At 39.5% G+C, this 16,066-nt stretch overlaps 1 protein-coding gene across 2 annotated transcripts in view; it reads right to left on the reverse strand.

The window, feature by feature from the left end:
- The window catches only part of grik5 (glutamate receptor, ionotropic, kainate 5), a 61,522-nt gene that overhangs the window by 37,034 nt on the left and 8,422 nt on the right, over positions 1-16,066 (reverse strand). The gene's annotated exons all lie outside the window — the stretch shown is intronic.

Genomic DNA, 16,066 nt, shown 5'->3' on the forward strand with positions numbered 1-16,066 from the left:
CGTAATATATATAAAAACAGACTAGTGTGCACCCGCCATCACAGCATATAAATTAAACTCTTGGCACAAAAGATGCTACGCACAACACGTGACATAATTAAACCAATAACTTTGAAAACAGTGGGGAGCACTGATTGGTCGATCAACCAGAGTAACAAATCAACAATTCCTTATTTTTTATTTTAAGCAATCAAAGATCTGAGGGGGCCCTACATGTAAATGAGGGGGCTTAGGTCCCCTCAGGCCCCCTCGTGGCTACGCTACTGGGGTGAACTATACATTGAACAAAAGTAAGCTATAACTACAAATGGGTTCTATCAATCTACATTATGTTCTGGTTGAATACTTTTCTAACAAAATAATCTTCTGCCCTTTAATTTCATACGACAACAGTTTCTTGCAAAGTGAGACAGAGTTCAACAGATTTTCTAGTTCTGACACAAACACACAGAGCTCAACATTTGGTACGAGAAACACGACAACACATCACCAACCTGGTCATTTTAAAATGTCTTCCAGCTCCAGATATCACAAAACAACAAGTGACAACAAAACGTGTAAATAACAATGACGAACAGACAAACAATACAGCCACATTTGATTATTCATGACCCAGTGCATTCCAGGAATATGAACACCATCAGCACAAGTAAATATTTACATTTTTAATAGATTAAAATCTTTCTACCAGCCTTTAGACAACACATCAAGTTAATATCATTTGTGATGTCAGAAACCTCCTAACTTCATGGCCAAAAGTATGTGGACACCAATATAACACACTTACATGTAAGTGATTCTCCCTGTGATGCTAAAACAGCTGCAGTGATTTGCTCCCATTCAGATTCAAGAGCCGCAGTGAGGTCAGGCACTGATGCTGGGGGCCTTGCTGGCCGATGCCATTCGAAATTATCCCAGAGACATTCAGTGGGGTTCAGCTTTGGGCTTTATGCAAGCCAGTTAAAAGTGGAAACACAGTTGTGTTGCTGGACCTTTGACTCACTGCCTTGAGATAAAGCCATGGAAAAAAAGAGTAATAAGAGACCATTCAAAAATTTTCTAGATGTATTGTGGTCATTCCAGTGTCTGTTGAATTTCAACAAAATCAAACCTCAGGAGTGACAAAGTCATCCAACAGCAATGTGACAGACAGCCCTAAAATAAATAGTAAATTCAGAAAAATTTAAAATAATTTTGAAACGGTCTCTTGTTTTTTTCTGCGGCTTTATATCTGTAGCATTTTGTATTAGAAGCTACAATATAATAAACAAATTTTATTTAAAATACATTAGAGCTTTAATATGCTTGACTTGACTAATACCTTATAATGCTTAATGTTTTCAAGTTTACTAAGTCATTAAATGTAGAACATTTTTCTGCTCAATGTACTGAATCTTCTCTTCAGTGTACATAGTATAACAGATATAATGTATCGGTACGTGCAGGGGGGTTTCGAAGTTGAAGGGAAGGAAGATAGATAAAGATAATAATGGTAGCTGAGGCATGTGATGAGGGGAGATGTGTGTGTATGAGAGAGAAAGCTGGAGGGGAGAAAACAGTAGAGCTGAAGACTTAAATTAAAGCACAAAGAGGTAGCGAGGGATGAGTTTATAATCAGACGTTATATTAAAGATATGTATGCAGTATTAGTGCAGAACTGTATCTCCATAAAGACATTAAAGCCCTTGAAAGATCTAAAATAAAGATCTCAAATATTTCCGACTAGAAGACATGCAGTATTTACACAAACTCACACTGTAACCCATCAAAACAATCTTTACCATGACTAAATCTGTCAAAACGCCACATTCGCGGATACATCCACCCATATGAAAAGAAACTCTGACGTGTGTAAAAAGGATGCATCGTTTTTTTTACAGTACAGTATGGTACGCTTCGTTACGGGTAACCATTATCAGGCTTGCGTTTCCACTGACAACAGGTAGGCTTGGTGTACGCCGGAAAGTAGCGATCGACGTCATTCTCACGCAACAAAGCAATCTGTAAATGACAATGGCGCTTCCTGTTTTACCATTCCCCCAAAGAGTATACTGTAGATACCAAGAGGCGCAACTTTGAGAGAAAACAGCGCGGCTGCCATTTTGGGGTGAAAATGCTTGATATCTGACAAGGTTTCTAGCGAGCCAAGGCTTTTGTCGTCATGTATTATCATCATTCAGGTTGAATTTCAGCTTTAATGTTTTATTTTTTAAACAAAGCAGCTGATATTGCCATCGCCACAGCAGAAAGCAGAGTCGCTTTCACCCCAAAATGGCGGAAACTCAGGGCGCAGTAGTCGCAATGAAACGTTCTATTGAGTTTCGCCTCTTGGTATGTATACTCTTTGGTTCCCCTTGTAGCACGCGCAAGTGACGATTCTCTGTAAACCAATCAGCATTCTGCAGTGAGACTAGCTCCACCCATTAGGTTCCGGTACTATTGGTACTACTGTGCTAGGTACCCTTACGAAAGGGTCCCAAAAAAGTGGTACGGTACGGTTCGCTATTTTGGTACCATTCACAGTGGAAACAGAAAAAATTGTGTACCGTAGTGAACCGTACTGAACCGTACCACTCAGTGGAAACGCGGCAAAAGTGACACACCAAAGGATCAGGTCGCAGCAAATACTAGGTAGAGGATAACCTCACCATTCCCACAGATGCGGTCACTGCCCTCTCCGTGTCATTTAAATGAATCTACCCTGCGTGTAAATGTCTCACAAGGATAAATAATTCAGCGTGGGCACACGCTGATGGGCCAGGCTAATTAAAGACCAGACTCGCGGTGACAGTCGCCACCTTACACATTTGCACCACTTAACTCGGATTGTCAAACCCTGCGGCCGTATCCATAACGTGGTGTGACAGCTGTCTCGGACTCGCCGGGTTGCAAATGTCAATCGATGATGGAGGTCCCCGCACGATGGAGACGTATCCAGCTGTTTGCAATCAAACAACAGCATACTGTGAACACCACAACCTGCTTATTAACCTGAGGGGGAAGCATCAGAACATGGTGTTCAGAAGGACTCGACTCAAATGTTTGTGACAGATGCCAAGTACGTTTAACTGCTTGAGTAATTTGACGGACAGCTAGACGCACGCTCAACATACACATGAATGGACCCACATTGTTGATCAAAACAGTGCTTATTGACTTCTATGACTTTCAGTGGAGCATACAGCTCCAAGTATAGTGCTACTGTACGCTTTAAAGCGAGAGAGAAAATGAAACAAGGGTGTGAAATAGATTAACAACACTGTAAAACATTGCGGTCAGACGCCGGCGAGAACAACATATGAGCTCATTTCATCTCAAGGAGACTTCATTATAAGAAGACAGTCTTCCCTGACCTTGCGAGGAGATTGTAGAGTGGGAAAAACCGTAATGCGGTTCAACTCGGTTGACATTTAGTCAAGAGCAACCGAAGCCGTGCCAAGTATGGAGATGATTCTGTTCTCTTTGGGGAAAATGACATTATTAGAGGCAACACTGCGACCTGTGGCCATCAAACGCAACATGTACCGACAAACGCCAGCACAGCGGCAAACACTTCAGAGCATGTGCCCATTTCTCTCGCTGATTTACTTGAAAGCAAACACAGCTCATGTTTATGGATTAGACCCCAATGCGAGGCACTTCAAAGCACTGTCCAGTCAGAAGCTCCCTGGGGCTACGTTTGCAGAACCTGCAAATTACTCCTGCTCCTGCAGGGCTCAAACACTCCGGCACAGATAGTTGTATTATCTCTCTCATTGTTTACTATAGAGCAAGTCTATGGTGGAAACTGTGGCACGCTCACGAGCCATGCTCAAGATCAGACTCGTGTAATATTTTCTCCCTGTATGACATCTGCAATTGTGAAAAAGCCATATTTACAGTGGGGCTTTTGGGATGTGCAGAGAGGTTGGGTGTGTTCTGTTTGTGGAGTCCTGAGATTTACTCTTGACGGCTATTGAGATGAGACAGATTGCTTTAGTCAACAATGGGAGCTGGGTGACCCAACATTGGACTCTTTGTCTGGTTTAGAAAGTCAGCTTTTGCAATTTAGGCATTAGACTGTGACTCCACCATGGAACTTACTGTTTTTCTAAAGCCCTATTCAGACTGAGAGTGTATTGCAGCTACAACAAGTCAAAAAAACAAGCCAAAAAAACTCTTTTTCATTTCATATGGCCATAGAACCCAGTCCTGGTTGAAGTTCCAGTATGGCAAATTAATATGGTGGAGTTTATTTTTGCATGAGAGCAGAAGATTTGTTTCTTGAACAGTGTCCCAAAAAAAACTTGTGGTGATGGAGGTGCAGTTTTCCTTTATTTTTATTAAATGCTTTCTGACCCCAAAATTAAACTCTCCATCTGTGATCTTTGGAGAGTCTTTGGCCACTCATATTTACAAAGGGGGGTAATATTTGTGTCCCCAACTGTACGTTTAATTTCTTGAAATTTCTTAAAATTAACATGACGTACATCATTGTAATGTTTTTAGCTGTGCAGTTGGATCGTTGAATCAGCGTATACTGTACACAGCGAGTTCGCCAGTATGGATGCACATTGCGTTCAGAACGACTCGCACACGAATGACTCATTTGAACCGATTCATTTAAACTATTGAACAATTTAGTCACTAGCGAATATAAGCAACAGGGGTTGGCAGCAGCCGATGGGGCGAGTGGAGCTTCACTCAAAAGCGGAAATACGTCACCTCCACTTGAAGCCCTAAGCGGATATACGTCACCTAGTTCTGACCTCAACCCAGAAGTAATTCATGAAACGGCGCTGTTTTAATGTCAATAAATACTTGTAATGTTTTAATGCTACAAAATTATTGTTTAAATGTTATTAAATACCTTTAATGTTACTAAATCCAGACATTGCTTCCAGGTTTGTATTTAGAAAGTAAACATTATAATAGTGAACAATAAATGAAACATCAATTAAATTAATTTTTATAAAAATGAAAAATGTGAACACAAATAATTTAGGAACTTTATATTTAAAGCAAAATAACATACAAAACAACCACAGTAAAATGTTGAATAATTTCCACAAATTAAGTTTAAAAAATTTTTTTTTTAGTAAAAAACAAACTATATTTACAAAACACATCAACTGCAAGTAACAGTAAATAACGATCAACGAACGTTCTTCTTCTGTCCTTTTAATGGCGAGTCGCAACCAACATGTTTAGGTGTAACATCAGGGTTTTCAGTACTTCGGTGGATTATATAAAAAAATCGGATTTTCTAAACCTGTATTTTAAAGAAATTCTTGCAACACCAGATAACATTGGCGAGAAATAAATATTGATCGTCAAAAATATAAATCCATTGTGTTTATTCATCCTTTTTGCGTAATTTCACAGAAGCCATATGCGTTGTGCTTGCATTGCACGTTAAGACAGCGTCAGTCTGCAAGTAGTGTAGGGATTACCCGAGTTAAAGTTTGAACTTCGGAGAGCTCAGCAACGCCATTTTGCCCCTTCTTTATTATTGAGTGGAGGTGACATATTTCCTGTTCGAGAGTGGAGCTCCACTCGCCCCATCGGCTGCAGCTAGACCCTAGCTAATTTTATTAGAACTTTTAATATGTCAAAGTCACTTTGGTTAAGCCACTTAAAGGTACGGTAGGCCTACGTGTGTGTGTACAAGATCAGGATGGCACCACCTCTGCCTCATTTTGAGCCAGGAAAACGCTGGAATTTATACACAAACACATTCCCCAGCAAAATGCAAATTAGCAAAAACTAATTCGCCGTACAAAAAGAATGATATCTTATTTTTACCGGCAATACACCTCATTTGCGATGGCCAAACTAAGGGCATTGAGTGGCAGGGACGCCTACTCCAATGATAAAATCACGGCGTGAGCAAGGTTTAAATCCTATAAAACCTTTATTGTACTGTCCAATAACCTACATTTCATTAGCTTTTCTAACCATTTCAGGACTTTCTTAGACCTCCATTCGAACCACTCTACTTGTATAAAGCGAGTTTTCAGGGTGATATAGGTGAGGCCTTAAAGTGCAGAGACGTGAGAACCCGAGTCTGCCCGCATTCAGTTCCCTTATGAAAGAGGGTTTCCATTGATTTAGCAGTGTGAAGGACTAATAAAGATGGATCTTTTTCAGAGCCGAGCTGAAATGAGGGCCCACAGGTAGAAGCTTCAGACAGACACAGCCACTTGTTCTTAATGGAAGATTGATTTTAATTGTGACACCACCTGATTGGCCAGTTCTGAACAAAATGAAAAGCAGAGGTTGACCAGTGTATTTTCTCTAAAGCAAAAGCACTTCAAAAGCATTACCATGACTCAGAACTGTTTTTTTCTCTTCAATATTAGATTTTTTTCTTGATGGGGTAAAGGGCTATCATTACTGTCACGAAGAAAGCTTCAAAAAGAAGCAGCCGTTTTCCATTGCCTTTTTCTACCTTCTAGAAATTTCTTTTGGAAACGGTTGGAGTGGCAATCAAGTTTTTCCCCCTGTTTTTATGTAAAAAGTCAGCAATTTATTTGACTGTAATTCACAGTAATATATTAGTTTATTTGAGTTTATATGAAGTGCACCCTAGACTTCTGAGTGAGGCACGTACAGACTTAAATATTAAAGACTTAATGGCTAAATGATCCCGAGTGTTGGGGGGAAATGGGCTGTAATGAAAACGTTTGTGCACATGGCTCAACAGAGGTTTTATTGCCTTTCTGAATCAGATCAACCCACTCTCAGCAACTGAACTGATGCTGAGACTTAAAAAGTCTACAGATGAGTAATTTTATAGTTCACTTTTACACCGTTGTTTCATTTAAGTAGTCTATTATTTCTCGTTTGTACCAGTCCATGTTGTCATTAGAGTAAATCCCACAGACCAATCATAAGTGGGTAAATCATGCTTCCCTGGACATCCCTTACAAAAACTAACCATGGTTTTTTCAATGGTAGCCATTGCCAATACACCAAAAAAACATTGTTACTACATTAATATGGTTAATTTTCGTAAGGGGTTTGTGCATGTTGAACAGCATTGTTTAGGACATACAGCCATGAAAAAACAAGAGACCATTCCAAATTTTCATTTAAGCAGCATTTCTAGATGTATTGTGGTCATTCCAGTCAAAATCAAACCTCAGGAGTGACACAAAGTCATTCAACAGCTCACATGAAAGACGCATGACAACTGAGGGACTTCAGGAGTCTGATCGAGAAGGTACGCAACGCATCGCCCACAACGAGGATCATCGTATCAGGGCCACTTCCTACCTACCGACGAGGGAATGAAAAGTTCAGTAGACTATTTGCACTAAATAAATGGTTGATGTCATGGTGTATTGAACAGAAGCTGCTCTTTGTTAATAATTTTGATCTGTTCTGGGAGCGACCTAGGCTCTTCCGCCCCGATGGCCTGCACCCCAGCAGCATCGGAGCAGATCTTCTGTCTGACAACATCTCAAAGACGCTACGCACCGTTTGACTACGTCTCCCACCGGTAAGTCAAAACTTTAACCATAGTCTGTGTTCCTCCCACTCATCTGTTATAAATGTTACTGCTTCCAAATGTATAGAGACCCTTTCTGTCCCCCGAATAATACTACAAAATAATAATTTAGGCAAAACTCTGACCTGAAGACAATGTAATAAACGACCAAAACCAACTCATAAAGTTCGGCCTACTTAATATTAGATTCAAAGGCAGTTACTGTATTGTAAATGAAATGATCACAGACAACAGTTTTGATTTACTTTGCCTTACCGAAACCTGGCTTAAACCAAATTATACAGTTTAAATGAGTGTACGCGCTTGCGTTGAAAATAATTGTTCCAAATTAAAGTAAAAAACCATTGCTTTCTTTTACATTGGCTACTGTGTATAGACCCCTGGTCCCTACACTTTTTTCTGAAAGAGTTTGCGGACTTCTTATCGGACCTATTGGTTAACGTTGATAAAGTACTAATTGTCAGAGATTTTAATATCCACGTAGATAGTGCTAACGATGCATTAGCAGTGGCATTTACAGAGCTACTACACTCTTTTGGAGTAACACAACACATCAATGGACCCACTCATCGATTTAATCATACACTAAACTTGATTATATCTCACGGAGCCGATCTAACCAATATAAATATTATACCTCAAAGCGACGATGTCACTGATCACTATCTTATAACATGTACACTGCGCACTGCAGAAATCAGCCGTTTAACTCGCTATCGACAGGGTAGAACAATTACCTCGACTACTACAGATAGTTTCGCAAAGAGCTTGTCAGATCTGACTCGTTTAATCCATACCAATAAATACAGAATCACTCGATGACATGACCAGCAAATTGGGCACTATTATCTCTAATACATTAGAAGCTGCCGCACCTATGAAGTCAAAAAAGATTAATGAGAAAAACGTAGCACCATGGTACAATAGCACCACTCGCACCCTTAAAAGAGAAATACGTAAACTGGAGCGCAAATGGAAACAAACCCGATTAGAGGTCTTTAAAATTGCGTGGAAAGAGAGTGCAAACTGTTATAAAAAGGCACTAAAAGCAGCAAAGGCTGAGCACCTCCGTAACCTCATAGAAACTAACAAAAACAATCCAAGGTTTTTATTTAGTACAGTTGCTAAATTAACAAATAAACAGACATCACCTGACCTGGGTATTCCGCCGCACCTTGGTAGCAATGAATTCATGAATTTTTTCACAGAGAAAGTTGAAAACATACAGACAAAACTCCAAGTCTGTCCTATGAATTAGTACCAACCATCGCCCCAAAAGAAAAGCTACAGTGTTTTTCACCTATGAAACAAGAAGATTTAATTAAACTTATTGCAGCATCTAAACCTACAACTTGCTTATTAGACCCCATACCAACTAAATTATTAAAAGAGTTATTACCCGTTGCAATTGAGCCCATTTATAACATTATCAACTCGTCAATTAATCTAAGCCATGTACCAGGACCCTTTAAACTGGCCGTCATTAAGCCTCTTATCAAGAAACCAAACTTAGACCCCAATGAACTAGGAAACTAGACCGATTTCAAATCTCCCTTACCTGTGTAAAATACTAGAAAAAGTAGTGTCCACTCAGTTGTGCTCTTTCTTACAAAATAATGACATACACGAAAAATTACAGTCAAGCTTTAGACCGCATCATAGTACTGAAACTGCGCTCGTTAAAATTACAAACGACCTGCTTATAGCATCAGATAAAGGTAACATCTCACTCCTAGTCCTGCTAGACCTTAGTGCTGCGTTCGATACTGTAGACCATAAAATACTTCTAGATCACTTACACAATTATACCGGTATTCAGGGACAGGCACTACAATGGTTCAGATCTTACTTATCAGACAGACATCAATTTGTCCATTTAAATGGGGAATCATCAAATCTAACGCAAGTAAATTATGGATTACCTCAGGGATCGGTTTTACGACCCTTGCTATTCTCCAATACATGCTGCCCCTTGGAAACATTATTAGAAAACATGGAATTAGCTTCCACTGTTATGCAGATGATACTCAGCTATATATCTCATCAAGACCAGATGATTCCTTCCAACTATCCAAATTGGCAGAGTGCATCAAAGATATAAAACATTGGATGTCTTGTAATTTCCTTCTTTTAAATTCTAATAAAACAAAAATATTACTTATCGGACCAAAGACAAATATTTCGGATTATAACCTGCAAGTTGAAGGCTGCACTGTTACTCCAACAAATACAGTTAAAAACCTAGGCGTTATATTAGACAGCAACCTGTCATTTAAAAGTCACATCTCAAATGTCACAAAAACAACCTTCTTCCACCTAAGAAATGTTGCCAAATTACGAAATATTTTATGTGTGGCTGATGCAGAGAAGCTTATTCATGCATTTGTGATCTCAAGACTTGACTACTGTAATGCACTGCTTAGTGGTTGTCCTGCATCATCAATAAACAAACTACAGTTAGTTCAGAATGCAGCTGCCAGAGTTCTAACCAGGTCCAGAAAATACGATCACATAACCCCAATGTTATCAAGCCTTCACTGGTTACCCATTAAGTATCGTATGGACTTTGAAGTTCTTTTAATTATTTATAAAGCCTTAAACGGTTTAGCCCCTACCTACATAACAGAGCTTCTACCACACTACAACCCATCACGCTCTCTAAGATCTCAAAACTCCAGACTTTTGATAACACCTAGAATAACTAAATCCACCAAAGGATCTCTACCCGAGCTTTCTCATGCGTAGCACCTAAACTCTGGAATAGCCTTCCCGATACTATTCGAGGGTCAGACACACTCTCCCAATTTAAATCTAGATTAAAGACACATCTCTTCAGCCAAGCATTCACTTAACGCAAAATATGCTAAATAAACCACCGGGAGACTGCATTTATTAGATATTATACTGCGGGGCTGTTGAATGCTTCAATCTGATTGGCTGACAAACTTTCTATGGGTATGCATTAACTTTCGGTAAATGCACACCTATGAAGGTGTTCCAGGTCTGCTGACCGCATTACAGTTCCATATCACTTCGCCAAGTTTAACTTAAATGTAGCCTACTGTCCACCAGTGAATACGTATCTAACAACAGACAAAGTGACAGGCAAATTCTATTGTCTGAGAAGAAATAACTATTAATATTTATGGACAGCATGAACATTTGAACAACAATGGCGAGAGCACTGTACAGGACTGTTCAGACGAAAAACTAAAGCATATATCAAAGGTAACAGCAAACTACATGACACAATCAGTGGGTTAAAGATAAAAACGAAGCACAAAAATAACAACAACAACATCTTAAATTCGCCTGTGGAATGGGTAAACAGGACTTAAAACACACAGCAGGAAGCTTTCTATGCCACTGCGAGAACCGCAGCTGGCACAGAAACCTCCGAGTCACTTTTTTCTCTTAATGCTTTTCTTATACGACAGGGGTGTTAAATAAGACGAAAACAAATCAAATATAGATACTATAGCGTCAAATGTAGAAATATAGCGTCGTGGCCGCATTACCACCTCGGGGTGTGCATTAACTTTCGATAATTGAACGGCCCGTCGTCAATTATTCCTTACTTATTTACTAGAATAATCTTGCTTGTTCTATAAACACCATGCACTGTGCGATGTTTTACCTTTTTTTTGTGTTTTTCAGTTTTTCTTATTTTCTCCCGTAAAGCTGCTTTGGAACAATGCACATTGTGAAAAGCGCTATATAAATAAAATTGAATTGAAAACTGTGATACAAATTTTATATGAAATTTGGGAGAAATATCGTTAGCAGTTCACAGAATGAAACAAAAATGACCATTTTACAAAATGGTCTCTTAATTTTTCCGCGGCTGTATATGCATAAGGTAAATATATGAAAGTTGCCAGCTACACAACATTTAAACATTTTTCTATTCCTCTCTAGCTAAAAAAAGAATGTTGTAATAAACGGATGTTATTGTTAGCTCAATACTGACAACATTCTAATATTTCAATATGTTCAGTATCATGTCGATATTATTTCAATATGTCATATGGTAAAAAGGCAACCCGAGAAATATTTGACTGCTTAAAAGAATCACAGTTATTATCGATGTAGTACCAAAAACAGATTAAGTAAAACAAACAGACAGCATCTACGAATCCACACAACAATCAGATAACACATTTCTGATTAGTAAGTCATTTTGATGAAAGTGTCTGCTAAATGAAGAAAAGTGAATTGATTGATTTCACCCGGGGGGGCACTTCATCCCATCAGGGCAAACAAGCAGTTGTTGCGGCTGCTGTAGACACCCCGCCGCGCTCGTTCGTCGCTTTACTAAAGCAAAAGAGCTCTAATGAATACCGTGAGTGTTAACATTCACACAAACAGAACAGTTCACTCATGAATCAGAATTTTTCAGAGCACTAAACTGTCTGAAACATTACGACAGACAAATTGCAATATAATAAAAATGTTCCTGACACTGTGGTTAGAAATAACGGAGTTGGCAGTGCAGTCAAACATTCCAGTTGATTTTCAGTTTATTATTGGTTTAAAACCATTTATATTTTTTTGTGCCTACATTTTTTTACTAATTTAAAATGTTATTCATGGTATTCTCATCCTTCAAAGCAGGAATTTGTTTAGTGCGTCACTCAGCAAACACTAATGCACAACAATGCACTAGAAACTAGTAAATATGCCACATGCAAGTCACCGTTCATCACATTTTTCATACTTGCATGCACACACCGGAATACCAACCCAAGAACACACGGTGATATAAGGACATTAAATACATTCCCCGGTGTCTTTAAAAAAACACTGAGCCAGTGTTTTTAAATCTCTTTCGTGCACACACCCAAACACACGCATATACACCTGACATGCTCTTATTTCAGATCAATACAATCGATCCCGCTGCCAGTGGACCAATGAACTGGAACTGATGTCATATTTGTGATGCTGGCTTTTGGTGAGGTCATTTAATTCCTTCTATCCAGTGCACAATATTGCACGCGGGCAATGTTAATTCTGAGAGCTTGTGAACTGTAGGCAATTCTGCACGATGCAAGTTTGAGATCATATTGAGATCACAGATTTCCTCACTTCCTTTGAAGCCCACAAGATGAAACCTTTTCGAATCATGCTGGAATAACATGGACAATCCGTTTTTACACAAACCTGTGGAGCACGTCTGAGCCAACAGAGATACCAAATACCAAGAAAAGACGAGAAGAGGAAAAGATGAGACACGGGGAGGAAAGAAGAAGAGACGAGAAGTGAACCAACATAAGCTCAAACAAGGCTAAGCTCCATTCATTCAAGATCCAGTGATCCTCACTCTATTCACCGCTGCCAAATCAGCTCCGCCAGGAATCCCTCTGACATTATAATAAAGCTGCTTTTTCATCCTCGCTGTTGAACCCACCTCATGTCCTCCTGTGCAACAATCACAGTTTGATTTCCTCAGATGGCCTTTTCCAATTTCACTGAATATTACTTTGCAGGTGGTTCTCCAAACGGGCGAAAATAAATCATGTTATTTCCTAACTGATATTCTCACGGAATCTGATATTTTTCTTTTTGGCACAATTACACAGAAATGTATCCGTCCAGGCAGGCCCTCAAACGCAGACCGCAAAAGCCTAACAGCTTTGTTGTTTATTCCAAGTAGGCAACTGATATCATTTCCATTCATCTTCTCTATCTGTACGACGTCTGATGAGACCAGCATTATTTTCCCTCCGTATTTTATATCTCTGAGCACCCACTGAGCCATGTGTGAAGTATGTGACCTCACAAATAACAACTGGCAGCTTGAAACTAGAGAGGAACGAGGATATTAAGGAGCTGTATCCTCTTCTTAACAAATCTGAGAACGTTTATTGTTAAAGGGTTCATTCCTGAAGTACAGCCCTACACTCTCGTAATGCTTTTGGACACAAACGCCTCTCCCAATATCAGTAGCCCAGACAGAAAGTAACAATAGTCCACTGCCATGGCAACAGTGGAGGCTTATGTCAAAGAAGTGTGGAAATCCACAAGAAGCTGCTTTGTGCATTTAGACCATGTACAGTACAGTGTTTCCCCTACCATTACCTTGGCACGTCCCGCCACCGTTGAAGGTCAAGTTCATTTCATTTTTTATGTAGCGTTAGATCACAAGAGAAGTCATTTAAGGTTACCTTTCCTATATAACATGTCTATACCTTGTTCTCGTACTAAACAAACTAAATAGCATTATGTTATTTATCTTATTTACGTGGCGGCATGTCATTTCCGTTTCTACGTGGTCGCGCCTTTACAATTCTCCTCTGCTCTCTGTATCGAGTACGACCCGAAGCGCGCACACACACACAGACACGTGCGCGCACATACACGGGTAAGCACACTTTCACCAGCGGACAGAGAGCGTGTGTGGGAAAATATGTCGCGTCAACCACCTGAAAAGCTACGGAGCCCGTCTGGTCACCCCTCGGAGAAAAAAAAAACAAGACCCGCAAATCCGTGGCCACAGTTTTGTAATTCGTTCCCACAGTTTACAAAACCGTGCTCTCGGATTAATAAACTGTACCCACGAGTTTACAATCCGTGCTCTCGGTTTTGTAAACCGTCCCCTCAGTTTTTGAAATCTGTACCTACAAATTCATAATCTGTGCCCACGCTTTCGCAAGCCGTTCGCACAGTTTTGCAAACTGTAGCCTACTCGCGGAATTGAAGCCTCTGTCTGTCAACAGAACAAGCTCCTTTCTACAGGAAAATTAACGAATATTGTATACTGTTTTATATATAAATTGTCCTAATGTGTTTACACACGAGCGCGTGGCGCATATAAAGCATGCGTTCATTGACGCGTTTCACTGGCATAAAGTTGGTTTGACATTAAACATTCGATATTCGTGAATTTAGGGACCGTCTCTAAAGTTACATACACATTATAATACATGTTTCCAACTTCAATGGCATTTAAAGGGAATGACTTATACCCACAAGACTAACTGTACAGTGTTCATGTGTGTGTCAGATATAATGCACACCTTTTAGATTGTTTATATTTATTATAATACAGCACTGTGGCAGCAGTGGAGTCATTCAGGTTCCTGGGCACCACCATCTCTCAGAACCTGAAGTGGGACAATCACATTGGCTCCATTGCTAAAAAAGCCCAGCAAAGGTTGTACTTCTTACATCAGCTGAAGAAGTTCAACCTAACACAAACTCTATTAAAACAGTTTTACTCAGCTGTCATAGAGTCTGTCCTCTGCACATCCATCACTGTCTGGTTTGGCTCAGCCACAAAGTCAGACGTCAGAAGACTACAGAGGACGGTTCGGACTGCTGGGAAGATCATTGGTGCTCCCCTGCCCACCCTCCAAGAACTATATACATCCAGAGTGAGGAAAAGGGCTCAGAAAATCACCCTGGACCTCTCACATCCAAGCCATCAACTCTTCACAATGCTGCCGTCTGGTCGGCGCTACAGAGCACTGAGCACCAAAACAACCAGACACAAAAACAGCTTCTTCCCTCAGGCCATCTACCTCTTGAACAGTAAAATGTTTTTTACCCACCGTGCAATTAATAACTCTGTGCAATAATAATTAAGTGCAATATTAAATATATCCTCCAGATAATACACTATCTATTTTTTATACAACTTTTTCTGTCAATTATATTTCATTCTGCTGTATATAGCACATACCTTGTGCATACAATAGTCTATTCTTATTTTTTACTTGTACATATTTACATACACACATAGCTTTACTCTCTATATCTTTATCTTATGTTTATTGTATTGTATTTCTTGTTTTTTATACCCATAGGCCCTTATTTAAATCATCTGTGTACTGTATTCTATTGTGTTATGGTCTCTGTGTACTGTTGTTGCCATTTCTGTGTACTGGATGCTCCTGTCACCAAAACAAATTCCTTGTATGTGCAAACATACTTGGCAATAAAGCTCTTTCTGCTTCTGATTCTAACTTAGTCTAGTGACCATGTCTGTTAAACCAATATGAGGCTTGAAGATGTGATGAAGACCTTTGAGACCCTCATGCAAGACCTCAAAAACCTATGTCTTGTATATTTTTCATCATCATCATTTTTGACAGATCACATGTCACTATAAACTAAAAAAATCTCATTTGTTTCACAGAAACAATACCATCACCTGGGTATGGAATAGGCGTAAATAAATAACAAAATAATGTTCATTTTGGGTGACCTTGTCCATTAATTCAGATTCTATACTTTTGCTCATTTCTCACACGTCAAATGTAGCTCAAACAGCCCTATTACATGCCTGCCTATAAACCACATAAATGCGCTCCATTTACCCAGAAGAGGATATTCAGGCCTGCAGAGCACCGTGGGAAGTGTGTAAGGTGGGAGTGTGTGGTGATGTTATTCATAGTTCACTGGGCTGTTTAAGGTCACATCTCTATTCAGTTTCATGTGACGGAGGGAGTTACACTATGAAGGTTACACAAGAAAACAAACATGTGGAATTTCATATAATGAGCAGCAACAAAGTAGAAACGTCCGCAAAACAAAAACACATGTTCACATCAAGCTCCTTCTAGCATAGCA

Source organism: Triplophysa rosa, linkage group LG8, assembly GCF_024868665.1.
Source record: "Triplophysa rosa linkage group LG8, Trosa_1v2, whole genome shotgun sequence".
In the NCBI taxonomy this organism is placed as follows: domain Eukaryota; kingdom Metazoa; phylum Chordata; class Actinopteri; order Cypriniformes; family Nemacheilidae; genus Triplophysa; species Triplophysa rosa.